This window comes from Neopsephotus bourkii, unplaced genomic scaffold (genome assembly GCF_033783945.1).
Source record: "Neopsephotus bourkii isolate Nb327-2 ecotype Australia unplaced genomic scaffold, CSIRO-AGI_Nbou_v1 NB_780, whole genome shotgun sequence".
Lineage (NCBI taxonomy): Eukaryota > Metazoa > Chordata > Aves > Psittaciformes > Psittacidae > Neopsephotus > Neopsephotus bourkii.
Window position 1 is genome coordinate 1,218,733 of NW_026901276.1, and position 25,906 is coordinate 1,244,638.

General features: G+C 39.7%; 1 long non-coding RNA gene across 1 annotated transcript in view; it reads left to right on the top strand.

Moving 5' to 3' along the window:
- LOC133213121 (uncharacterized) overlaps window positions 1–25,587 on the top strand; it is a 59,350-nt gene extending 33,763 nt beyond the window's left edge. Inside the window, exon 3 of the long non-coding RNA XR_009725697.1 lies at window positions 25,177–25,587. This is a non-coding gene — a long non-coding RNA (uncharacterized LOC133213121). The remainder of the gene's footprint in view (window positions 1–25,176) is intronic.
- Window positions 25,588–25,906: the final 319 nt, after the last annotated feature.

Below are 25,906 nucleotides of genomic sequence, written 5' to 3' on the forward strand. Positions count from 1 at the left end.
TGCATTTAGCTGATAATGTTTCTGGAAAATTACTTTTGCAGCTTTTTTCCATCCCAAGATTTTAAGGCAGAAAAAAAAGGTTTCATTGTAACCGAAAAAATAATTGTCTGCTTTCTAAATAAAATTACATTCTATTTGCTATATAAGAAATCTAACTTTTGAAGCCTTTGTGATACCTATTTTTCAAGCAGGTTGTTTCTGAAAAGAATTTGGCTGTGTTCCTGTTTGTTGAAAGCCTGAAATCATAAACCATGAAACAATTAATTGGACTACAAGTAAAGTAAGAAGCTTTTTCCATAATTGTAGATAATTCTTGAACTCCAGCTGAACAGGAATGAAATGGGCTGGTAGTGTACCTGTTGCAGACAGAGATAAACTATCTTTCAGCCTTTTGCCTAACACAATTAAGATTTAAGCAGCTGATTTGGTCAAGCCTCTTTAAAGCAGTGACATCTTTTTTGTAGGTAAAATAGTACTTCATTCCACAAAAGCAATGGGCCGTTCACTGATTGTGAAGAGGAGAATACCAATGAGTATTAGAATTAGAGATATTTTGCTACTCCTTAAAATCGACACTCAACACAAGATTTACAATCTGCTCCCTTTCCAGTGTTTCTCCAGGTAGGTATTAAAAGCCTATTTTTTTATATATAATATGCTAATTATATGTGAAGAGAGGTGATATTCATAGGGTCTTTGTACAATACCTTCTCTCCCAAATATTAATAAGTTATGCAACAGTTGGCAAGAAGGAGAGCCTGTTCCTTCCACAAAGTGTTAACATCACTGTGTTTTTGTAACTACATAACAAAATCCAGGAATGAATATAACTACTGGGTGGGTTGTTGCTTATAGTTACATGCTAAAATGTTGACTTGTAAATCCAAAATCATTCCCTCTAATCCACAACCTCCCTGGTATTTCGTCTCAACTCATACTATTCATTTTGTGTGATTCAGTTTATGAGGTCCTATGGCTCACTTGTTTACTATTCATCTTTCCTCTTTGTAAAATACATTTCTTCAATACATGCAAAGAAGACCCAGAATTACTTTAAGCTTTAATTTATACCTGGGGCCCATGAAGTTGGATGGAAAAGCAAGGGTAGAAAACCTTTTATTGTGGTAGCTTTTAGAGTCACATCTCTTGTAAATTAAAAGCGTAGGTAAAAAGTGGATTCATACCAAAAAGTTAATACTGAGCATGGTTAGTGTACTGGATCTTAGAAATAAGTATCAGGCCTAATCTAGCTCTCATAAATGTGAATGGAAAGCTTCCACTTTATTTCAGGAGGAGATGTATTCGGCCCATGCAGGTAATTTCATTTTAGCCTCAAGCAATGCTGCCCTGAATGCTAGCCCTGGGCACTGTAGTGCTCCATTGCGTAGCTGTAGGAGTTCAGAAACTTGGATGCACGCATTCTCATCCATTTTGACACAGACAAATCTATGACTTGTCTCGTACAGAAAACATTTTATCTGTAGGCCTTAGAGACCTGAATTCTTTGCTTTTCAGGTATATATCTCTTGACAGGGAAATTTACTCCCCTTGTCTTTGGCATTTATCACCTCTTGGTCACAGTTTTATTTTAAGTTTTCTCTCTGATCTAGTGATTTTCAGCTCCTCTTCATCTATGCTTGTGACTTTGTCTCTGTCCAGATGTCATTTTTTTGTGATTAGGTAATGAAAGCTCAGCTGACAGGTTTTATGACAAGAACAGTGCTCTCTCATATGTATTCTAATATCCTACACCAAAGCAGACTTTCATTTCAGCACCACAGTAAGATGCACTTATCTTATTTTTCTCCATCTCTGTAAGTCAAGGAAATATTCCATGCACCTTTCTATCAAAAAGAAGTCTGTCAGACAAAGCCAAATATACATGCCTATAGGCAGTGGTAGGTCCTTTAAGAAAATCTAAGCTAGTTTACTGTGAGGGTAAATCATGCAAAATCTTGGTTATTGAGCAGGTATTAAAGAAATGGAAGTTCGAATGAAGAGGAAAAAGATCTCAAATTACTTATGATTTTAAAAGCCTAATGTTAAAGCTACAGGAAAAAAATCTGAAGAAACCTAAGAAGGGAAAATAAAAGGGAAGGATACCCCCCCAGCTGCTACATCAAAGAAAGTACCTCTTCAAAAATTATGTGATTATGTCCCATTTTACTCTAATCTGCACTCTTGTCACTCAGTGTATAATAATTTTTATCACCTGATTTAACCTGCTGTGAACTGGGGAAAAATCAGGTCCATCTGTCAGCACAAAAAGGTTTTGATTGAGGATTAACAGCTTTATTCAAATTGGGAAAAAAAATAAAAGGAAAAAAAACAGAAAAAGGTTTCCATCCTCTATGCCTCTCTTGCATCACTAGCAGTTCTGCCACTAATACATAAAATAAAGTGTTTACTTTCTCTAACAGATACTGGAAAAGGCAGGGCTTCCTTAGTTTCGGTAGTCTTATTGTCTGGTAGGTACTTATTTCAAAGAATCTGGAAGAAGAAATCATCACTACTTTTTTCTAGAGGTTAAAACACTCATCCTGGGTCATTTTCCTCTTTTGCCTGAGAAAATTCAGGCAAATAATAATGCTTACTTATACATTATTGCTCTAAAGAGGTGATCAAATGGAGCTAAACTGCTGGGCAAATGGAAACTTCCTAGTTTTTCTGGTGGTGTAAGAGAAACAGGTAGAATAATCCTTGTGAACTGAGCTCTGAAAGGGCTGCAGAGGGAAAACTAATTTAGCAAACCCAAAATGAATTGAGAATAAACTAGACTGTAACATGTCAGCATCTGTGAAGGCTGAATCATGTTTCCGGGCTTTTGCAGAAGCAGAAATTGAAGTGTCAGGAAATTCTGTAGAAAACTCGAGTGTGTCAGGATGACTACTTAAAGTCACTTCCTCCCTTGTGATATGAAGCATCACGTGGTATGTGTCATTATGACAGCTTTTGGTGTCACAGATGGTAGGATTCTGTTCTCAAGGTGCAAAGTGTCTGTAAACTTTGCCTAACTTGAAAATTCATGCTTCTGAAACAGCTTCTACATCACGAGAACAACAGATTCCTGATGGAATCTTCTAGCAAATTCAGTAATTTTACAAGTAGTTTGGGCAATATATTTCCCTTTCTGGGTGATTAATTCGGTAATTTGTGTTGTTCTGGTCTGCCTCAATGAACCTTGGATTAAGTCAATTCAGTGTTTAAAGGGAAGACTCTGTCTCCTGCATTCAAGAGGAGATCAGGGCAACTGAAGAGATGCTATTATATGTACTTACCATACTCTAGTCTTGATGTGTAATGTGCCTCCTTAAAAAGAAAAAAAAAGTTCACTTTTCCATATTAATTTTTGCAGTTGATGATTGGCTTCCTCATTTCTGCAAAGCACAGTGAGATCTCCTGATGAAAAATCAATCTAAATAAGACTGTGTGAATAAGTCTAGTTGCCTGAGATACTACTGAAGTTAGTCTTCTTGTCAAAACTAAAACCAAAAATCTATTCTGGCTGACTCAAAGAATGATAAAAGTACATACTTATTTCCAAAATACCCATTGCAGTAGGCAGTGGTTACTGCATGCCAACAGAAAGTATTAGTGTGTTCAGCTAGGATACAGGAAGCTGAGATTCTCTTTTCATTTTTGCTTAATTATTCATGTGTGTTTTCCTAATGAGCAGAAGTAACCTGAAACCACTGTGTAAAAGACTATGGCACCACAGAGCTCTGAATCACTGTTCTGTTTTGTACAGATTAAAAGTGTTTATTGAAGAAATGCTTTTTTTTCTGTTGTCAGCATGTGTAGTATAATGTACTTAAACTGGGAATTCAAGAGGAAGAGAATACCTTATGTTGCACAGCTTCAAAAGCCTACTAATAGGTTGCAGGGAAACATACTAACCTGTACATATGTACTAATAGCCGACGGCTGGAAATTAACTAGCTGATATATGTATAGATAAATGGTTCTTATGCATGTAAATACATGCATATGTACATGATCCTTGAATAGTTCAGGCCAATGTGATGCTTGAAGAAACCTTTAATTGTATAAAAATTACATAAAAAGGACCATGACAGACCCATGAAAAAAAAAAGGTTATTTTGTAGTTTGTCCATAATTCTGCATTCACTTTGCAAAACTTGACATGACTACCATTCCAGGCAGTAAAGTCCTCATCCCTACACCAGAGCCAGATGCACTGTAAATGTTCATAGCTTCTCTGAAGAGCCATGAGTTCATCCTAGAATTTATCACTCAACTGCTCCCATGCACTTTGGTAGTGGGAACCGAGAACTCTTTTTCATGTATGTGATAGTGAAGAATTGATCTTCAGCAGTCAGAAATGTTAGATTCATGTAAAATGGATGAGGTTCTGTACTACCTTTTTTTTCCTTCTTTTTATTACTCTCTATTTATGCCATTGATCATTTTTGATGGTGCTCCAAGTTATGTTTATTAGTAATGGTAAAGCAGCAACTCCACTACAGGCTCTGTATAACAGTGCAGTATGCGTCAACTATTGCTGCTTTTGCTTTCATCAGGTGAGGTAGTGGCTGAGGCTTGAAAACCCTCCTCACCCTGGGCAGTTGCTTGAAAGAACACTCATCATACGTATCGATTTTCAAAGTTGAAGTGATCTTCGGCTATTTTTGACTTATGACTAGAATTCTAGGAATTAATCTACTGCCTTTCAAGTGCATTTGGCTATATGTGCTGACTCTGACTGAACAACCTTTTGTCATTTGTGTTGGTTCATTTAAGACATTCAATACAGTGCAGTAGCAGAGAGAAGGGGTTCCTTTAGTTCCTTTTATTTGGAAGATACATAGCCTCTTAAGAGTGAACTTGGCAGCTTGCATCCAGTGTAAAATGATTGAATTTAACTATTACACTAAGACCGAAGTCTTTGAAGATTTCTACTTCACATTGAATCAAAAATGATTCCAACCATAAAAAAATATCTGTAGAGATCCTGTATTTATTGTTAAAGTAAACATCTAAATCCTGCTTCTTCTTGGGGTACGAAATATGTAGATTGAGATTTCTGAGGGGGGAAATCACTCACTTCTTTATAGTCCAGACTGAAAAAAATAAAAAGTATTATTTGCTTTTAGTGATAAATGCAGATTTTAAAAACTATGCAACAGAAGTATACAAAACCATAGAAACTGTGCTAGTATCATTTATTAAGCTATTAAAACATACTCAGGAAGGACTAAACTTGTGCACGTGCACACACACACTGCTGAAAAAGGGATACATTATCAGTAAATGTTCAGAATTTTTTTTTTCCTACCACACTAGTGCAGAAAAGAATTTACTTCTAGGTTGTCACAACTTAAATTAGGACTCAGTAAGTACAAATCTGTTGCTTCCTGTGCTGCCCATGAAGCTGTGAAGATAAAGCAATTGAAAATGTAGCCCTTGTATGGATTAACACTTCAAGTTTATAAAGCTAAGGTTGGTGTTCTAATGGTAGCAACTTCAAAGGAATATTACATGAAAGAATATTTTACATGTGGCTTGACACTGCACTGTCAACTGATCCTCATCTCTGTTATTTGATGGTGCCATTGCTGATGTTTTCTTGGTGGCTTTCAGCTGTTCTCTATAGTATAGAAGTTAGCAATGGTTCTGTTGCCTTAGTTTCTCAAATGACTTCTTGTTACATTAGCAAACTACAGAGGAAAATAGTATTCAATAGAGCCACCAAAGCAATATAGAATGTCATTATAGTCTGCAACTTTCAGTTTGTATTTAAAAGGTGCTTAAAAGGCTCAATTTTCTTTTGTATATCTGCTATGTGCTACACTCCAACAACTCCCAGATTATGAGGCCAATAACAAGGTCTTACCCATGTAAATGAGGAAGGGAAAACAGTGCAGACCCTGTACCTTTCCATTATATATCTATACAGCACATTCTTCATTGCTTAAAAAAAAGTCAAACTGAAAAGAATGTCCTTTAATTCTCTGTAGAATTAAAATTGGAAGCTTTAGAAAGCCTTTGTTTTATCTTAGTTAATGAAAGTGTCCTTTTGCTTTTCTATCGCCCAGCACACATTTTCAGTTATTGCCCTCACATATTGATATAGAGTGTTCTTTTACTGGTAGCTGTGTTATTCCACTACTGTCTCAAAAGTAAAAATAAAGCAATGTTTTCTCTCCTCTGATGAAGAGCATTAAACATGTGCATGTACATGCAGAAGCATATTATTAAACCACATCTTGCTGGTTTATTCCTATAGTTATTTGTCTTAATAAGCAGTCCTTTCCAAATACACTTGTATTCACATTCTACGTCATTGAGAGCCAATTCAGGTTTTGGTTGTGTTTTTTTTTGCTATTGCATCATCAGCCTAGTAGGGTGATAGCTGACAAAAGATATTGTCATTACATGCTTTTTTTCTTACAGCAAAATTTATTCCTTTTCCTTTGTCTTTTTGAATTATCAATTGACAATACTGCAAGGATTAACATAGCTTTTCTTCCAGAAGTGCATTAATTTTTGACCTAAATAATTTCCAAAATTCAGAAGGGATGCTCAGAATGTGTACATTCAGATTGGGAGTATTTAGGAGATGCAACTGATGTCAGACAGAAGGCAAAAATGCCTGACTATATGCAAGACCAGGAACTCTAAATTTACCAAACCGCTATTATCGTACAATTAGTCTTTCTCATATTCTTATATTTTTTACTGAAAACTGCTATGATGATAGTTTACCAGTATAAACTGGGAGTAAAAATGTGTGCACTGCTATCTCTGTCACCTAACATGGGATCCTAAACATCCCGTATATACAGTGGACAGAGCAAAGCATGCTCCCACCTACAAAAGGCAGAGCATGAAGATCAACTAAGTTAAGCAGTATCTTCATATATAAGTAGCATGGAGGTATCTTCTGAAGTTACCTCCTGTTGATATCATAGGATGGTTAAGAGATTATAGTCCTAACTAAAACACATGGGTGAAGTTAGGAAGTGGAGTTGTTAACCTGTGGTACATGAGTGCTCCCATCATGAAGGCCAAAGGTAAAGGAAACTGTGAAGGGAAAAAGCACAACTGCTTTGTTATCTGACAAAAGGCTATTCAGATCAGACACAGAGACCCTGCAAGGACCAGGGAAACAGTGATACCTGGAGAATCTCTAGTAACCTCATCAGTGAAAATCTAATCAGTGACAATTACAGAACACTGAATCAGCTGCTCCTAAAACTATCTAAGAAGGACTAGACCACTGAATCTGATGTGTAATATGAATTACACTAGTATAAATCAGTGAAGGAAACCCTCTTTGCAGTACCATCTAAACTAAAGTGGACTATCCTGTAATGGATGAGGGAGGGAAGAGTATTTTGGGATTGTGCAAAACTATTTAAGGGGATTGCTTGGGGGAACGAGCCCAGCCAGGTAGATGAGAGAAGAGCAAACATGAGAAAATAAAAAGGAGATTAAAAGGGGCTGGTGATGTGCAAACAGGTTACTGATCAGCATGCTTAGCTGACTGATGCATGCACTTTGACACAGTTTATCCTCTCATCTCACTAAATCCCATTTCCAACTGTTTTCAGCGTGTGTGCAGTCTGTGTTATGAGCCTGTGTGCATGAGCACCGATAAACACCAAGCCTGCCTAACGGAGGAAAGAGAAGTTGAACAATGTGTCAGCCCTGAAGAAAGGCTGAGTGGCCTGTGGGTCCCAGGGCAGCAGCAGGAGACACCCTGCTCCAGACCACTGGGGGAGAGGAGGTGGAGGATGGTGTCTGGGGATGCAGGAATCAGGCCAGAGGGCAAAGGAATTGCAACACCCTGATAGGGGTGATATGCAGCTGATGGGGGTGATTAGGTTGCCAGGTGGAGGCCATATGGACCTCAATGCTGCCTTAAATGGGTGGGAAAACTGTTGGAAGATACCTGGGTGGAACTAAGCTTAATGAAATACCAACTGGTTTATTTTTCCATGTGAGCTCAATTAACTGTTGGCTAGTTTTGGATTTTAGTGCTACTGCAGTAAGTGAATTTATCAACTGCAATTCTGAATCTGTATTTCTGTTGCTTCCAATAAAGCACATTATTTGTGAATTCATAATCGTGAAAATTATTGAATGTAACTGGACGTATAGTGTCAATTTGGTTAAAATCAGGCCTAAAGCTCTTGTGTTCAGACCACAAAATGTGTCTACTTAAAAAAAAAAAAATACAAATTGACTAAAAATAATGGTATAGACCACTGAGAAAACACGTTCAATCATTAGTTTTATTTTAATTGCTTAAATATTCTACTTGAATTCTTTTATCCTTGCCTTCAGGCTTCCAGCTGATGTAACTCAAATGCCATCAGTGCAATTCTTCTGACTGAGGCACTGATGCGGCAAAATACTTAAATATTCTGCAAAAATTAAGCAAAGGTTAAACTGTGATGTGTACTGGGGGCGAATCTGGTTTTGTGAATCACAAAGAAAACATTCTTGTAATCATTTCTTTGTACTTTTGAAGGACATTCAGCTTGCTTCCAGCAAAGCATCAGCAGGTGGAGTATCTATCCTTTGTGGTGTTACATCTGGGATATTGTTCACAGAGTAGTGATATCTGTTCATTGTATGAAAAAACAGTGATTTGCATCTGAATGTCTTTTTAGACACTACAGTGAAAATATCTAAGACAGTTCTCAGCTAACAGATCTATTGTCTTGTCTTGCTGCACTTGAGCATCCTGTTGACATTCTCTAACACCCATTTTAGGCTTATAATTTTGAAAGGATTTTTTTGCAGTACTTAATAACCACAAAATAGTATAGTATAATGAAAGGTAAGATTTGGGAGAGCATACAAGGTTTTAAATATGAGCCTGATAAGAACAGAGTCATAGAATCGGATAGGTTGGAAATGACCTTCAAGATCACCTAGTCCAACTATTAACCCAGGACTGCAAAGACCACCACTAAACCATGTCACTAAGGGCCTCATCTACACGGTTTTTGAACACTTCTAGGGACAGTGATTCCGCCACTTCCCTGGGCAGCCTGTTCCAATTCTTCTTACCCTCTCTGTGAAGAAATTTTCCCTAATATTCAATCTAAATCTCCCCTTGTGCAGCTTGAGGCTGTTACTTCTTGTCCTATTGCTTGTTACTTGGGAGAAGACACTGGCTCCCTCCTCACTACAACCTCCTTTCAGGTACTTGTACTGATAAGATCCCCCTGAGCCTTCTCTTCTTCAGACTAAACAACCACAGTTTCCTCATCAGACTTGTTCCCTAAACCCTTCTGCAGCTTTGTTGCCCTTCTCTGGACCCGCTCCAGCGCCTCAATGTCTTGCTTGTTGCAAGGGGCCCAGAAATGAACACAGTATTCCAGGTGCACTGTTTTGGAGTTTTAAATTTATATGTGCAAATTAGAGATTCCAGTGAAGTCACTGACATTATGTGTGTGCTTAAAGATGTGACACTAAATACTTCGCCAAGGAAACAGTCTTACTGCCAAGGACCTTTCTATGAAATGATTATTTTTTTTTTGTGATGTGATATGTTAATAGATAAAGATACTAAAATTTGGCACTGATGTTGTTATTCAGTTTGAAGGAAGAAAAATTAAAAAAAATTGCTTTTTCTAAATAATAACCAATGCTATCTGACATTAGAAATAAGAATTCTGTAATTTTTCAGGGACCGGATATAAAGTATAGGTAGCACCCCTCTCTAAAACATAAAATACTAACATTAAATACAACAAGTGTGTTGTGTCCTTTCATGATATACAGTTGTTAACTGCAGTGCTCTCACTCTCTTCTCTCACTTTCATAGATATACACATATATAGAAACATAAAATGGTTTGGATTGGAAGAGACCTTAAAGATCATTTCGTTCCAACTCCTTGCCATAGGCAGGGACACCTTCCACTAAACCAGGTTGCTGAAGGCCCCATCCAACCTGGCCTTGAACATTTTCGGGGAGGGGACATCCACAGTTTATCTATAGTTGGAACTTGATGGTCTTAAGGTCCTTTCCAACCCTAACTGTTCTATGATTCTATGATTCTACATATACACATACACCCACAATGTCACTTTACAAAAAAATAAAAATCAGACAACCATTAAATGCAGCCAAATATTATCTCTGCTTATTATCTTGTATATTACATTTCTATTACATTTCCATACTTCAAGTGTAGATTCTGATGCTATTCAAATAAAATGCTCAACAACAAAAAGCTAACAAATAGACACAGCTTGAAGTACATATCAATATAAAAAACATCTCATACACTGATTACAAGATAAAATATCATCATTAAGGGGTGGGAGATCCGCATAGGAGTTGACTGATTAAAACCAAAAGACAAAACTGTTCTAAGACATAATTGCTTTCAATTAATTTACCCAAATGAGCAGAAGTCAGTCGAGGTGGCCATTTAATGGAAACAATTCAGTACCCTAGAGATTAGCCTTAATTAAATGTTTTTTGTTCAATATTTTGTCCTAGGGAGCAGGAGGAAACAGGATATTGCTTCTTATTCAACTTCAAATGATTTCCAGGCATTTAATCTCTAGTAAGAGAATTTTTCAATTTGTGATTATCATATGGCTTTGCCCTTTTGCAATTGCTTTGATTTTTCAGACACAATGAATACTTGCCATTCACATTAATACAGTGCTTCAAAAAGGAAAACAAAATTAAAAAAAAAAACAAATTTGCTGGAGTATTTAATAGCATAAATGCTTGATTAAGCAATAAGACTTATTCACAGCTATTCAGTCAGAATAGAAACAGTTTACTAGTGCAGTTGATGCGATGAACTCTCAGGACACTCACCTAAGACAGTCCTTAGCTGATGGATTGCAGAAGTGCTAGAAGTCTGACAAAAACATTAACAGTAGAACCCATCTGCAAGCAAGGCATTTCCTAAGAGAGTTATTGTAACAGTTTATATTGTCACCTTCCACTCTTACTTTTAAAACTGCTCAAGGGCAGAGTGGAAACACCCAGGTTGCTCTTGCTTAAAAGCAGTCTGATTTCAAGGGCAGATCAAAGTTACGTTATTTATTCTCCTGTCCTTTTGCATTTAATGCAGCGTAACGGTTTGCAGAGAAGCAATAGGACAGAGACATATAATGTCCCAGTGTAGAAACAAATAAAGTAAAACTTAAGGTGATAAGTTTATCTGTTCCTCTGAAACCGTAGAGTGACATATGCATAATTCAGTAACTATTTCCAAAGTGAAGACTTTCGCACAGTATAATTTAGCTGCTAAACAGAAATAAAACAGGTGCTGCCCGGGGGTTCTTAAAATGCTGTTCTGTTTGCAACTTGACTGTTAATACAGAAATATGTAGCTCAAATTTTGTCTTCCTTCATTCTTTTTTCATAGAAAAAAAGAAGTTGCTTTCTCTAAATACAGGCTATGCATCTATTGCTTGTTATCAGAAGATGAAACAACAGGCTTCGTTACTTACCATCCCACTTTCCTGTGGGATACCTTTTGCCCCTTGTTCACAATAATAATATGTGTCATTTAAAGAAGATTTTTATCTTTAAATAATTTCACAGTTATTTGTGATGCTAGTATTCGTTGATATGTAGTACTGAGGCAATGCAGTAATGAAAACCTAACAGAATTTTATTTGATAGAAACTGTGACAGAAGGTAATGGTATAGTTCAAAGCAGATCTTAAAGGATGTTGGAAGTCACCACTAGGTATGGCACCAGGTTGTGTGTAGGTCAAGATATATAATTCTTGACTTTACTGAGAAATTCTCAATTAAAATTAGAGGTCTAGTCTCTGCAAATAAAAATACACTACTCTTCAACACTTTTATAATTTTTCTTCCAGATTCTCATTTTGTTTGTGACAATTTCCACATCTAGAGCCACTTTAACAGTTTGATTAAATTTCAAGGTTAGCTGTTTTGGGGGTTTCTTATTAAATCTGTGAAATATCTGAATTTTTTACCATATTCTCTTCCTACAAATTGAGCTATACCCAGCTACCTCATGTATCTGTTCCCTAATATTATTGAATATCTTGATCTCTTGAATGTAATGTCTTTGTTTCTTGTGCACCAGGGGCTCTAATTACTCTTCCATAATTTGTTATTCTATTGCCATATTAGGATTGATCATATTCTGTAACATTTACAGTCATACTGATGATGCTTAGATTTCTCCTATGCCAAAATAATTCTGACATCGTCTTTATCAACTAAATTCTGAAAACATTTGTTGTCTCTAACACCATCTTCTTTGTCATTCAGTCCTTTAACTGAATTTGGTTTTGCCTCAACTTTGCCTTTGACATATGCATCTGAGTGATTGTTAAGTATTTTTGATACATCTGCCATAAGGCTTCCAATATATGAACTTTCTTCTTTATGCAAATACCATTTGCTCTGTTAGAACTGTTTTTAGTAAGTGTTTCTGGCATCATGTGTTTTCTTGGCCTTACTTGTCTTTATGAAGCTTTTTTTATATCTATATTTTATATCAACATATATATTTTTTATATCAACTTATCAACATGAGACACCCACCTATTGAACATCCATTTCTCTTCTCTCAGCACTCATTGCTCCGAAACTACAGTTCCCAAGACAGCTTTAGCACAATTGTCTACCCTCACTCTGTATTCAGCTGGGTTTGAATGTTGTCTGAATTACAGGCAATCAGGAACATCTTGTACACTTTTTCTAAAACACTGTGTACCCATTCCACCACAAATAGCAGCCCAAAGCTGTAATATTCTTCAGCACTGACACATGGCACATCAGTCTTTGCTAAGTGCTGGGGGTGCCTGCCTTGTCACATGCCTTACCTTGCTACAGTCCTGACACTAATCATTTGCATTGAAAGATGTCTGGAAAGCCAAGAATATATTTTTCCACCAGTAACAGCTAGGATGCATTAGCTTAAAGAAAGGAAAGGAGTTACATCTTTGTTTTTGTCTTCTCCTGTTCAGCTGTGTTCTTTATTTCTGCCTCCATCCTTTTAGATAAACTCTGTGGATAATAAAAAACCACAAACAAATCTGAAACAAAGCCAAGCACTGTACACTGGTCCTTAGAGATAAAGTTAGTGCTGTAGATGTCTCTTCTGAGACAGAAGGAGGAGTACTGGAAGATCTATATGTACCTAGGTATTATTTTTATGAACACATCCCTGTGCTGGTAGCATTATTTTACTATTTTTATAAAGTACTTCAGAAGTTCTGGTTGAAAAAAGAAATCTCCACAACTGGAGAAACTGGTTTCCTTCCTAGCCGAAGGAATTCATCAGGTGCATGAAAGATCTCTTCCTGATGTCTTTACACTTCTTAGAGGACACATGTCCTCTGCCCTCTTTTAGTGAGATGCATGCAATGGTGCACAATGGAAATACTCAGCACTGGGGCATAAGCCAGGGAAAAGGCTCTGCTGAAGTGTCTTTAGAAAAACTTGAATGTAACGGTGCCAAGCCTGCTTCAGTTGGGTCCATGTGACTCAAAGGAGTAGTGAACCAGCCCCTCTAGCGTTTGCAGGTTCCTCTACCACAAGAAGTTGCTGTTGTAAGCTAAAGCAGAGGGTAAGCACACAATATCAGATAAATGCATAGTGGGAGCGGTTGATATGCTGGAGGGAAGGAATGCCATCCAGAGGGACCTTGACATGCTTGTAAGGTGGGCTGGTGCCAACCTTATGGAGTTTAACCATGCCAAGTGCAAGGTCCTACACCTGGGTCGGAGCAATCCCAGGCTCAGATAGAGGTTGGGTACAGAAGAGATTCAGAGCAGCCCTGTGGAGAAGGACTTGGGGGTGCTGGTCAATGAGAAAATGAACATGAGCTGACAGTGTGCGCTTGCAGCCCAGAAAGCCAACCGTATCCTGGGCTGCATCAAAAGGAGCGTGACCAGCAGGCCAAAGGAGAATGATCAGGGGACTGGAGCACCTCCCATATGAAGATAGGCTGAGAAAGTTGGGGCTGTTCAGCCTGGAGAAGGCTGCGTGGAGACCTCCTAGCAGCCTTCCAGTATCTGAAGGGGGCCTATAGGTGTGCTGAGGATGGACTCTTCATTAGGGACTGTAGTGATAGGACAAGGGGTAATGGGTTAAAACTTAAACGGGAGAAGTTTATATTGTGTATAAGGAGGAAATTCTTTCCTGTTAGGATGGTGAGGCACTGGAATAGGTTGCCCAGGGAGGTTGTGAATGCGCCATCCCTGGCGGTGTTCAAGGCCAGGTTGGATGAGGGCTTGGGTGATATGGTTTAGAGCGAGGTGCCCCTGCCCATGGCAGTGGGGCTGGAACTTGACGATCTTAAGGTCCTGTCCAACCCTAACTATTCTATGATTCTATGATACAGGTGTGTGAAGGAGAAAAATCCTGATGTCACATTATAAACCAGATTATAAATTCTTATGCCTTGAAAGACACCATCTCTATTGCATCTAACCATATAAGAAAGTAATCTGTACCTAAAAACATAAGCTGAAATCCTTTCTTGTTACTGGAATGAATCTCCAAATGTTTAGTGTGTCTCACTCCTTGTAATTGTTAAAGGTTCAGGTGTGTCTCCAACACCGAAAATCTTTTGAAGTTGAAAATAATCTTTGAGTTGAAGACACTCTGCCTTGTAATTCAAAATGGTCTTTGAATCATTTTTTCTCCTGCCCCACAGCCTTTTTTGTACATGTGAATGTTAGAGATCATGTTTTTTGAACTTAATACAAGTGCTTTCTGATGTTTTCTTTGTAAAACACAGAATTCTTAAATTATATTTTATTTCATAGCTATTTATATGTTAATTGGCTTTCTATGATGCATAAAAAATCGGTTCACTGAGTTGAAATCTACTTTTCAGTATGGTTCTGACATATTTTATTATTAAAATGATTTTTAAATGCCCTTTGTGTATCCATGTAACAGCTTTTTTTTACAGAGGCACACTGAGCTTCTGTGCTGCAACAGAAGCTATGGCATTGTGGTATCCTACATGATTTTTTTTCACCTGACCTCTTGGTGGCACTTAATGCAGCACAACAAAGGAGACACAGACCAAAATTTAAACACTGCATAGCACAGATTGTTGCTGTCCCCACAGGCCTTTCTTGTGGGGAAAGGTCTGAGAACTGAATACAGAAGAGCTATATAATGCCTGATTTTGAGAAGAATTTCATAGTTTCTGAACATTGAATGCAGTGCATGGGTAAATTGATTTTTTTTTTTTCTGCATTTGCTTTTGAAAGGTGTAGTGTACTGATCTAGGTATAATGTCAAGCTTGCTCAATATTTCTTTTATATTTTAAAATTATTGACTCTTACTAAATGAAATAAATGCCAAATATTTTTGGGATTTAATTTTTATGCAGTTAAAAAGTATACATCTTGTCAATGAAACTGATTAGTTTCTTTTCCTGCGGTTCTGTCTTAACATGAAAATGAACACAGTTGCTATCTTATTCTAAAGAGATATATGCCAGTAAGGAAGAGGAACCTGAGAATTTTATGTGGATTAAAGGAAGCATCCTTTCAGACTTTTCCTTATACCTTAATCTCCACTGCATACAAACCACCAAAGAAGATCATATTTGAATATTGGATGGTACCTCTTTCCTTCTGAGTATGGAGTCTCTTAAATTGTGAAGCAGACTTAACTGCCCTTCCTTTGGAAAACACTTTGAATTCCATTTTTGGTACATCACAGTGGTGGCCAGCTCTGAGATTCCAAACTCAGGACAGAATTCCCTGAAAGAGGCATGTGTAAGGTTTTTAGTCCTTTTCTTTATGTATTTATTTATTTGTACTTTATTCACACTTTCCTTGAACCCTGTCAGAAGTTCTTCAGGAATAGGAACTGAACTGAAATTTTTCAATCTGGTAAAAGCTGTTGGATTTTCATCAAGCTGATGTGCTGTGTCCTCAAGAGCTGAATCTCTGTATGTTTGCCTAGATCAGTAAGCAGTTCCTCTGTCTCCATTTCCAGGCACAAGCTTTGTTTTTCTGATCCCTTTTTGAAAATGAGACTCTAGAGCTGACTCCTCAGGCCTTTTTGGAGCATGCTGACTTGTTTCTCCAACTCACTGCAGTTGATGTTTTTCATGTAGATTCTCATCATCAATTCCATCCATAAGGATATTCTGGATTTGTAGTTAGGAACAGGTTCATAACCTAAAATGAATCTTCAGACATACTTGCCCAGCTTTCCCTGTACAGAGTTTATAGCTGAACCACTGGCTGGAGGTGTACCACTAAATAGGTGGATACTTTTCTGAACCCAAGTGACATACAATGTTACACATCCACAGTACCTAGCATTCAACTCTAACTCAGTGCCCCGTGTGCTGCCCCGTGACTCTGAGATATGATTTTCATGAGTAGCTTTTCCAGTCCAAAGTGCCTGGAATAATGTGAACACAATGTTTTAGTTTAGCAGTGTGTCCTGGGTTTAGCAGTAGCAGTCAGTTTTTCTCCTTCTTAGTAGCTGGTGCAGTGCTCTGGTTTTGACTTTCATCCTGGGAACAGAGCTGATAACACCGATGTCTTTAGTTGTTGCTAAGTAATATTTACTATGACCAAGGACCTTCTGAGTCTCATGTTCTGCCAGGGAGGAGGGGAGGCCGGGAGGAAGCAGAGACAGGACACCTGACCCAAACTAGCCAAAGAGGTATTCCATACCACAGCACGTCAAGCCCAGGGAGGTAATTGTGAGTTATTCAGAAGGACACTGTCATTTCGGCGAGTAGTATCATATTCTCTTCCCTTGTTATTTCTCTTATCATTTTTATCATTGGTGGTAGCAGCAGTGTTTTGTGTTATACCTTAGTTACTAAACTCTTCTTATCTCAACCTGTGGGAGTTACATTCTTTCGATTCTCCTCCCCATCCCTCTGGGAGCGGGAGTGAGGGGGGGGAAGGGGGGGCAAGGAAAGAAAGAGGGGGGTAGAAACTGTGTGTCTGACTGGGTTTAAACCACGACACAGTGTTGAAACAAAAGGGAGGGCATGCAGTGGTGTGCTAAGATACTGGGGTACTCTCAGAAGACCCTATGGAGCAAAGGGAAACAAAGCTGATGCACGGTTGTCCACTGTGCCTAGTAAGAACTGGTATCCTATCCATTGCCCCCTACTGGTGCATTCTCTGGAAAATTGTGCCCATGCATTTACCTGCAGAAAGCTGAATTGTTTCAGCCACGCTTGTGCTTTGTGAATGAGTTAGTAATCAAGCTGCAGGCATGATCAGCTCCACAGCATTCAGTTTGCTTCTGCTTTAACTGTAACCACTGAGCCTGTCACCTGTCTCAGTACTGCAGCATCTTTTGATGGCAGCTGGCTCCTCAGGCATCTGTGTATGTGTGCCACTGCTCACCCTGGGACTCTGGGCTTCCCAGTGACCCCCTGATAGTAAGTTATAGCCACTGCATGCCCTGAGGAAGAGTGGATTTCCCTTGTATGGAAATCAGAGTGCAAATAGAGAAGGCAAGGTGCTAGACTCCCTTTCTGCCATGGGAGCAAACACAACTGGCACATGCCCCTAGAACCAACAGCTGAAAAACCCGTCCAAGCCCAGAAGTGTAGATACTGTCACAGACAATGAGCATGAACTTGTGTGGACTTCTTCCTCGCTCAAAGCTTCATGTCTTACTCTGTCATCCCTTTGAGTTTATGCCTGATATTACACTTTCGTTTTCCTGCTTTGTTCTTGTCCATTTTCTAGTGCAGTTTCCTTTCCCGATAGAGAAATCAGGGAACAGCATCTCCTAGATTAAGCTGACTCATTACTCTAAGGTATTTCTACTGAACAATGTGGCATTATTCTTGTTCTGACAGATGACACAGCTGTGAAACACAAAGACTGACAAACCTTTGAGATATTCTGTGTTGTACCATTATCTATAACATCACCAAGTCTCTATGAGTTACTAATAGCTAGGTTATGCAAAACATTCCAGTTCCCAAAAATCTTAGAATTATTTCTCCACAGGTTGTGCTGTATGCTTAGTACAAATGCAAATGCCAGAAGGTACTACAGAAGTCTTGACAGGATGGGCTACCTCTTTAATTTTCTCTAATAATATGCAAAGTTAATTACCGAAACTTTGCACTTTTAAATCCTTCCCTGTGACTGTGTTTGAATTTCTTAAGATTTTCTGGAAATCAGTGTTTTTTTCATTCAGAATATGTGAGCAGGGCTCAGAGTCCCTCCCCATCACTGACACCAGCATCTCATACACCACCAGCATGTGATACCTCTTAGGGTCTCAGGGACACGTCCTTGAGGGTGATCCTGTTTTGGCATTGAATCATTCATTTTGGATGAATTGTCATTGTTGCTTAACTGTTGGTGGATGCTTCTTTTTTAAAAAAAGGAACCTTGTGCTTTTTTCAAAGCTTTTTCTTTTTCTTTTTTCTTTTTTTAAAGCCTTTCTTTAAATAAGAATTGCTTATTTACTAACTTTCCTATTGATTTATAGAATAGTTAGGGTTGGAAAGGACCTTAAGATCACCAAGTTCTAACGCCCCTGCCATGGGCAGGGATACCTCACACTAAACCATGTTACTCAAAGCTCTGTCCAACCTGGCCTTGAACACTGCCATGGATGGAGCATTCACAACTTCCCTGGGCAACCCATTCCAGTGCCTCACCAACCTAATAGGAAAGAATTTCCTCCTTATATCCAATCTAAACTTCCCCTGTTTAAGTTTTAACCCATTACCCCTTGTTCTATTACTACAGTCCTTAATGAAAAGTCCTTCCCCAGCATCCCTATAAGCCCCCTTCAGGTACTGGCAGGCTGCTAGGAGGTCTCCATGCAGCCTTCTCTTCTCCAGGCTGAACACCCCAAACTTTCTCAGACTATCTTCATACGGGAGGTGCTCCAGTCTCCTGATCATTCTCATGGCCCTCCTCTGGACTTGTTCCGACAGTTCCATGTCCTTTTTATATTGAGGATATCAGAACTGTACACAATGGTCCAAGTGAAGTCTTACAAGAGCAGAGTAGATGGGCAGGATCACCTCCTTTGACCTGCTGACCATGCGCCTTTTGATGCAGCCCAGGATACGATTGGCTTTCTGGGCTGTTAGCACACACTGAAGCCAGCTCATGTTAAATTTCTCATCGACCAACACCCCCAAGTCCTTCTCCACAGGGCTGCTCTGAATCTCTTCTCTGCCCAGCCTGTAGCTGTGCCTGGGATTGCTCCGACCCAGGTGTAGGACCTTGCACTTGGCATGGTTAAACTTCATGAGGTTGGCATCAGCCCACCTCACAAGCATGTCGAGGTCCCTCTGGATGGCATTCCTTCCCTCCAGCGTATCAGCGGAACCACACAGCTTGGTGTCATCGGCAAACTTGCTGAGGGCGCACTCAATCCCACTGTCCATGTCAGCAACAAAGATGTTGAACAAGACTGGTCCCAACACCGATCCCTGAGGGACGCCACTCGTTACAGGTCTCCAGCCGAACATTGAGCCATTGACCACAACTCTTTGCTTGTGGCCATCCAGCCAGCTCTTTATCCACCGAGTGGTCCATTCATCAAATTTATGTCTCTCCAATTTAGAAACAAGGATGCCATGTGGGACAGTGTTGAACACTTTGCACAAGTCCAGGTAGATGACGTCAGCTGCTCTACCCCTGTCCATCAGTTCTGTAGCCCCATCGTAAAAGGCCACCAAATATTTCAGGCAGGATTTCCCCTTAGTGAAGCCATGCTGGCTGTCACCAGCCACCTTATTGTTTTTCATGTGTCATAGCATGCCTTCCAGGAGAATCTGCTCCAAGATTTTGCCAGGCACAGAGGTGAGACTGACTGGTCTGCAATTCCCCAGGTCATCCATTTTCCCCTTCTTGAAAATGGGGGTTATATTACCTTTTTTCCAGTCATCAGGAACTTCACCTGACTGCCATGATTTTTCAAATATGATGGCCAGTGGCTTAGCAACTTCGTTTGCCAGCTGCTTCAGGACCCATGGATGCATTTCATTAGGTCCCATGGACTTGTACACTTTCAGGTTCTTAACATGGTCTCAAACTAGATCTTCTACAGTTGGCCCAAGGTCTTCATTCTCACAGTCCCTTTGTCTGCCTTACAAGACTTGGGTGCTGTGGTCAGAGCATTTGCCAGTGATGACCGAGGCAAAGAAGTCACTTAGAACCTCAGCCTTCTCCAAATCCAGGGTAGCCAGTTCTCCTGATAGCTTCTGGAGGGGGCCTACATTGTCCCTAGTCTGTCTTTTATTTGCTATGTACCTGTGGAATCCCTTTCTGTTATCCTTAACATCCCTAGACACTTTAATTATAACTGGGCCTTAGCATTCCTAACCTGGTCCCTAGCTTCCTGGACAACATCCCGGTATTCTTCCCAGGCTGTCTGTCCTTGCTTCCACCTTTTACATGCCTCATTTTTCCCTCTAAGTTTCTGCAGCAGGTCCTTATCCATCCAAGGAGGTCTCCTGGACCTCCTGCTGCATTTCCTTCTAGACGGGATCACAGTATCACAGTATGTTAGAGATTGGAAGGGACCTCAAAAGATCATCTAGTCCAATCCCCCTGCCGGAGCAGGAACACCTAGATAAGGTTACACAGGAACGTGTCCAGGCGGGTTTTGAATGTCTCCAAAGAAGGAGATTCCACAACCTCCCTGGGCAGCCTGTTCCAGTGTTCCGTCACCCTCACTGAGAAGAAGTTTCTTCTCAGGTTTAAGTGGAACCTCTTGTGTTCCAATTTATACCCATTTCCCCTTGTCCTTTCATTGTTTGCCACTGAGAAGAGCCTGGCTCCATCCTCGTGACACTCCCCCTTTATATATTTATATACACTAATAAGGTCACCCCTCAATCTCCTCTTCTCCAAACTATAGAGACCCAGCTCCCTCAGTCTTTCCTCATAAGGGAGATGCTCCACTCCCTTAATCATCTTAGTTGCCCTGCGCTGGACTCTCTCCAGCAGGTCCCTGTCCTTCTTAAACTGAGGGGCCCAGAACTGCACACAATATTCCAGATGAGGTCTCACCAGGGCAGAGTAGAGGGGAAGGAGGACCTCTCTCGACCTACTAACCACCCCCCTTCTAATACACCCCAGGATGCCATTGGCCTTCTTGGCCACAAGGGCACAGTGTCGGCTCATGGTCATCCTGTCGTCCACTAGGACCCCCAGGTCCCTCTCCCCTACACTGCTCTCTAACAGGTCGTTCCCCAGCCTATACTGGAACCTGGGGTTGTTCCTGCCCAGATGCAGGACTCTACACTTTCCCTTATTATATTTCATCAAGTTATTCCCCGCCCAACCCTCCAGCCTGTCCAGGTCCCTCTGGATGGCAGCACAGCCTTCTGGCGTGTCGGCCGCCCCTCCCAGCTTAGTGTCATCAGCAAACTTGCTGATAGTACACTCAATTCCCTCATCTAAATCGTTGATGAATATATTAAATAATACTGGTCCCAGTACCGACCCTTGAGGCACTCCACTAGATACAGGCCTCCAACTAGACTCCGCCCCATAGACTACAACTCTCTGGCTTCTCTCCTTCAGCCAGTTCACAGTCCAACACTCCTGGGATGCAACACTCCTGGGATTGAAGTAGGTGATCCTTGAATATCAACCAAGAGTCTTGAGCCCCCCTGCCCTCTAGGGCTATATCCCATGGAACCTTACTAAGCAAGTTCCTGAAGAAGCCAAAGTCTGCTCTCTATGTCCAGTGCAGTGAGCTTGCTGCACACTCTTCTCACTGTCCTGAGGATCAAGAACTCAACCATCTCATGATCGCTGCATCCAAGGCTGCCCTGGAGCATCACATTTCTGAAGGGCCCTTCCCTGTTGGTGAGCACAATGTCAAGCATGGAACCTCTCCTTGTTGGCTCCTCTGTTACTTGCAGAAGGTAGTTGTCTTCCACACTATCGAGGAACCTCCTGGATTGCTTGTGCCAGGCCATACTGTCCCTCCAACAGATATCAGAGTGGTTGAAGTTTCCCATGAGAACAAGGGCCTGAATGCACGAGCCTGTTCCTATCTGTCTGTAGAGTGCTTCATCCACAGATTCCTCTTGGTCAGGCAATTTGTAACAGATGCTCACAATAATGTCCCCCATCGCTGTTCTCCCTTTAACTCTGACCCACAAACTCTCTGTTGACTGCTCACTTTTCCCCAGACAGAGTTCCATACTCTCCAGCTTATCCCTAACATAAATAGCAACTCCCTCTTCCCGTCTGCTGGCCCTGTCCTTTCTGAAGAGCCTGTAACCTTCCATTCCAACACTCCAGTCATAGAAGCCATCCCACCATGTTTCTGTAATGCCTATTATATCACACCCTTGTAGACGTGCACACATCTCTAATTCCTCTTGTGTGTGGGGACATGCTATGGGTTTTTGTATAGAGGCATTTCAGCCGAGCTGCAAATGAAGCCGGCTCTTTGGCTGGAGTGGCTGGAATATCTCTACATTGCTCCAAGCATTTATTATAGGTGCTTTGGGATGGAATGATGCCCCCCTCCTACAACACATCTAGCTTAAAGCTTCCTTGACCAGTCTGGCAAGCCTCCTACCAAAACCTCCTAGACCAGCTCCACCAGCCCCCAGTAGACCTGGCCTACTAACTTATGTCCCATGTTCAATACACCCAAACCCCTGACTATGGCACCACTGTTCTATTTAATAATCTGGTCAATCCACCTAGCTTTTGTAAGGTCCTCCACTTTATCCTGGAGAATTGACAAAAAGACTATCTGAGCTCGAGAGCCCCTAAACACCTCTCCCAATGCTCTGTAGTCCTTCTTTATGTTCTCCAGGCTACTGCAATTTATATCGCTAGCACCCACATGGATCACTAGAAGTGGGTAATAGTCAGTGATTTCTCCATCATTTCATTCCACCAATCAGTTCAACCATAATTTCCAACTGTACAACTGCTGAACAGGAACTTACCAAGAATAACTTTTTGTCTTTTCTCATCACAAGATGTGCTGTATTTCTTCGTCTGCAGACCAGGATTTTTCTGTGTGTGAATTGGGAATTTTTCATGTGAATAATACTTTTAGATTGATTGAGCACACTCTTTGTTGCCTAAGTCCCAGGATGGCTGTCATTTCATTCTGTGCTCACATCACCCTCTGATGTATCTCTCTAAAGACAAAAATTATATTCATGCAATATGAGGAAACCAAAAGATATGAAAAAGGCACTTATAATGTTTGTTGATGACTAGCAAAAAAAATATTTCCTGGAGTGGTGTATTTTTCTTTCTTTATCAGGTATAGAAGAAAATTTCCCCCCCGAAGATAATTACACATCAAATATCCTTTTCTTTATTGTGAAAAAAGAAGAGCAACAACAATAGCAGCAGTAGCATGAAGTCTTGAAAGCAGTTAATATAGGATATTTACCAAATCATATTCTTGGTTGTGAAGTCCCCTTTTTCTTAATATCTTTATGGCAAAGAAGATAAAAAAATACTAAGGTGAGTAATTCTAAGCATTCTATGTTTTTTCTTGATTGTCTCACACTTCCATGCTAAATTCTGTAGTACAGTTATTAAACTCTAAGTTACGTTTGACCAGCTACATATCCAGCCAAAACATGCTAATGTGTGACATACATGCCTGAAACATGGACATTTAGAGATATATCAATTTACTTACATTAATGTAGAAAGTTGTTATATATCCAGTAATCTAGCTAAGCAGAGAACCTGGGAGTAGTACATCTATCCTATCCTAATGCAATTTTAAGAGGTAGACTCTGGCTTCTATGGGTACTACTGGTAAATACATTGCCCAATACTTATATTCTGTAGTCAGCAAATGCTTGTTAAATTTTTAATGTGTCTGAGAGGCCAGATAAAGTGAGGCAGCAATAGACTGAGCAATTAAGTGAGTGAATCTTATTGAAGTTTTCTCTGACTGGAAATTAAATGCCAAGTGAGTGAATGGAAATGTATGATGAAGTCAGAAGCAAAACTGTATAAACAATTTGACTGTGCCTACACTTGTCATTCTTAAATTTCTCAGCATATTTTTTACAGTACTAGAGGCGCTTGAGAAAAAGGTCAAATAAAACAAAATATCCAGACACACCTGCAGAAAGTTAGTGAAGACAGCATTGAAGAAATGCAAATGTCTGAGAAATTTAAAGACTTTTATGTCTGAGGATCTCATGAGAAGCAATTAAGATTTATTTTTCATGTGGTTTTTGGTGTTTAGTTTGTTGTTGTTTTTGTTTTGTTTTGTTTTGTTTTTAATTTGGAGTGCCTCTATATAGAAAAATCAAGCATTTTTAAGCTTGCAGTTTTCTAGTTTTCAGGTGGGAAAAAAGATGTTTAAGCCACTTGACCAAGAAGATAGCAACTCCAAAGCTGAAGCATTTTTCAGGTACAAACAGGTTGCCTAAAATTTAGAATTCTAACTCATGTATGCTGGCATAATTGATTCCTAGCTTCCATATTTCAGTTATACAATGATTTTGGCCTGAAAAGTTCATAGAATCCAATGTATTGAAAGATATAGGTGTAATAATAACCAAAGAAGTTGATGTTGGCTGCCAGGCATGCCAGGGCAATGTCTGAAGCTCCTGATTCCAAACAGAACATGCTAACAGCACCTGTTGGAGAGCAGGGTCTTCAGCATTTGATTGAGATAGGTACCGTGAGCAGCTCATACTTTAACATCTGCTTTTGCAAGTGCAGAGGTAAGAACAGTGACTTTTCCTCTGTGTGAATTCCTTCCTTCCTCTTCTGTCAGCAAAGCTGTATGTGGTACAATCAACTGTCATTATAAATATAAATACAATGCAGTCATTGCTTAGGAGAGAGATACTTGCGTAGCCATTTCTCCACCAACTGGAGGAAATAACAGCACTGCAACTTTGGTTCTCTCCTCTTTTAATTCTATGGCATATTATCTGCTTCTTAATAAGGGCTTTTTTTTTTTTTTGTGAGGTAGGCTAATTGACAACAATATTATAACTGCTTACAAATAGGAGTTTCATGTGTAAACTCTGTCTTTATTCTGTTTTCTGTATCATTAATCTACTATTAGCTTTTACATGGAAGAATACATTGCATAGTTCTAAAATTCTGCCCAATACTTTCAAAATAGTCTTCAGCTGTTTCCATGCTGTTTCTTCAAACTAACTGTATAATCTTTTTTTTTTTTTCTCTTTGCTCATATTTTCCCAATTGCAAACAATTTATTAAGATTTTTTTTTTCTTTAGATTTTCAAATCTGAACCATATTGGGTGGGTGGAACTGGTAATGTGGCTTGACTTCTGTTCCATTACCAAGTAAGTAGATACCAAACTGGGAGAAGGGGATAGTTCAGAAGGAAGAGCCACCATACAGGGATACATTAACAAGCGGGAAGATCTGCAAATCATGCAAATGTATGATGTCTAACAAGAAGAAATGTAAAGTCCTATAATCCCAAGAAGAAGTACCACCTGGGAGATCAATGCCTGGGATTTAGATCTGCTGGAAAAGACCTGGAGGGGTGGTGGAGAGCAAGCTGAACACAAGTCAGCTGTGTTCCCTTGCAGCAGTGAAGGGAAACTGTGCATTTGGATTGTGTATCAGTAAGAATATATCTAGCAGATGAAAAGGTGTGATTATTTAGGCCACACATACAATAAAGTTTTGGTCCAGTCTTACTTAGAGAGACATAGAAAAATTGGAGGGAGCATGACAGAGATTTGCCAAAATGTCTGGAGAACTAAACATCTGAGGAAAGTTTGAAAAAATTGGGACCATTCAGCCTAGAGAAGGAAAAGCTCACTTGAGATATAATCATACCCTGATAATATCTAAAAAGCAGCTACAGAGAAAGAGGAGCTCTTTCCTTCACAAGGATGCCCATAAGAAAAGGATGTGTGCAGGGACAAATTCTATCTAATTTCATGAAATAATTCACCATTGCAAATAATGGAACATATTAATAAGTTACTTGGA